Here is a 2,547-nt window from a genome sequence, read left to right as displayed (position 1 = left end):
GAGATGGAATATAAAGTTGGATAAAACATAGTTTGTAGATAGTGGAGCACTCACCTTTGCTGTAGGATTTAAGATCCTGGCAAGAACCTCGGGAGATACACCAACAAGGACCGTGGGCAAGTTATGGAAGAAGAGATCCAAAGGCCGAGGCAAGTGGGCATGCTGAAGTGATTATATAACGTAATGTCAAAAACCTTGTTAGTTTATTTGCTCTGTGAGAGAGTTCAGAGGACATTCCGTTTACCAAAGAAAATGGGATTCCCTGGGGAGACCAGTTATGTTAAGAATCACCCTGGTGGCTGACCTCTGCAAACCAGGACTGATTTTAGAGGATACCGTTGGAGAATCGGCTCTCAGACAGCAAAAGACTGATAGACTCCTAAAAACACAGAGGCCAGATGGCCTCTCTTAACTACCAAAGCAAAGTAAGCTCAGTTATTGTAAAAAGGGGCAGGTTGGGGGAGGGTGGCATGACTCACAGAGTTAATGAAAAACAGCGTTTCCAGGGTCAAGACAATGAGCACGCAACAAGGTTATTTCCCAGTCTACACAACAAAAAGAAACAAAGTCTAAGAGTGACTGCCCCCATAAAATGCCCCAATCTCTTGCTAAGTTTCTGGACCTGATCCAGTTCTCAACCTAGAGTCCCTCTACTGAAAGAAAGGATAGATCTCGTGAGACAAGGACCCTGCAAGACCATGGCAAGTACTATTGTAATGATTCTCTGTCCTTCTCCAGAAGGATCTATGATTATCTACTTAGGGAACCATGCACAGGGGGAAGGGGAATACTCATTTCAAAAACTGGGTGTTAGCATTGATGCCGGGCTCACAGTATGTCAATTCACTGTATGGTCCCAATTAGCGGTCATTTCTCTAGTCCCTGAATGTATAATTGGAACAAGGGGTTGGCAGAACCTCAATATTCATTCCTTGGCCTTTGAGGTAAGAATTATCATAATGGGAAAAGCCAAATGGAAGCCTGTGGCATTGCCCCCACCCTAATCATCGACAAGATATTACATCAAAAACAGTATTGCACCTTAGCGAAGCCGCAGTCATAGCCTCTGTTGTCCGCACTTTGCCATGCCATCCAAAGACGACAAGAAGAAGATGCTGGAAAGTCGGCCAAGCAAGAAAAAGACCCAGTGAACAAATCTGGAGACAAGGCCAAAAAGAAGAAGTGGTCCAAAGGCGAAGTTTGGGACAAGCTCAATAACCTAGTCTTGTTTGACAAAGCGACATATGACAAACTCTGTAAGGAAGTTCCCAACTATAAGCTTATAACCCCAGCGGTTGTCTCTGAGAGACTGAAGATCTGCGGTTCCTTGGCCAGGGCGGCCCTTCAGGAGCTCCTTAGGAAAGGACTTATTAAATTAGTTTCAAAGCACAGAGCACAAGTAATTTACACCAGAAACACCAAGGGTGGGGATGTCCCAGCTGCTGGTGAAGATGCATGAAAAACAGGTCCCACCAACTGTACATTTTGAAAAATAAAACTTTATTAAATCAAAAAACAACAACAACAAAAATAACAGTATTGATCCTAGGGGAAATGGCAGAGATTAGGTTTAGTCTTGAAGTCCTAAAGAATACAGAAACCTACCCCCTATCCCCATTTAATTCACCAGTCTTGTACCTACAAAAGCCAGATGAATCCTGCAATATGAGAGTGGACTACCACAAATCAATCAATAGTAGCCCCAATTGTAGCTTCTGTACCAAAAGTGGTATCTTTGCTGAAGCAGATTAGCATGGTATCTATCAATAGCACGCAGTCATTGATCTTCATATGAGATAAACAACAGTATATACTTATAATCTTGCCCCAGAGCTACCATATAGTGGGCATTCCAGAAAACCATACATTTGTTTTCTTTATTGGTGCCATTGTAATGCGGGATCTCAGCTCCTGCTCCCCAGACAAGAACGCAGCATATGGTGAGGCCAAAAAGGAACACCAACGGAGCCATGGATACGGGGTTCATACCACTATATTCTCGCTGGAGGGAATATAGTGGTATAGTGGGTTGGAGATACAGGAAACAGGCTTCACACGATGCACAATCCACAGTCCGCTTCTCTGCCAACCAACCGACCAACTAACATAACCATGGCAGTTATATAAGTGGCTAATGGCTAACTGGTAACAGCTGATGGCTACCCAGCCCCAGCAGATGGCCATCTGATTACAGCTGATGGCCACCTAATAACTGAGCCAGCACCTTTCCACTTGAGGCCAAGAACCTGGAAACTGCTCTGTGGGACTCTATCCCCACAGATATCATGTCAGTCAGATCAGATAAGCAAGAAGTAGCAAGTATTTTGGAGTCTTTGATAAGACACATGAACTCCTGAAGGTAGAAGATACAGCTAATGAAGATTCAGGGACTTACCATATCAATGGAATTTTTAGGGGTCCAGTGGTTTGGAGCATGCCAGGACATCCCCTTCAAGGTAAAGAACAAAGTATATTCTATTTCCCCTTCCACCACTAAGGAGGGAACACCTGGAAGGCCTGGCAGTCCTCTTTCGGTTCTAGATGTAG

The 2,547-nt window shown here is 44.1% G+C and overlaps 1 pseudogene; it reads left to right on the top strand.

The window, feature by feature from the left end:
• Positions 1–1,085: 1,085 nt before the first annotated feature.
• Positions 1,086–1,459, top strand: LOC117014424 (40S ribosomal protein S25-like; annotated as a pseudogene).
• Positions 1,460–2,547: the final 1,088 nt, after the last annotated feature.

This window comes from Rhinolophus ferrumequinum, chromosome 2 (genome assembly GCF_004115265.2).
Source record: "Rhinolophus ferrumequinum isolate MPI-CBG mRhiFer1 chromosome 2, mRhiFer1_v1.p, whole genome shotgun sequence".
NCBI lineage: Eukaryota > Metazoa > Chordata > Mammalia > Chiroptera > Rhinolophidae > Rhinolophus > Rhinolophus ferrumequinum.
The sequence above is the reverse complement of the archived record's forward strand: the minus strand, read 5'-3'. Positions and strand labels throughout refer to the sequence as shown.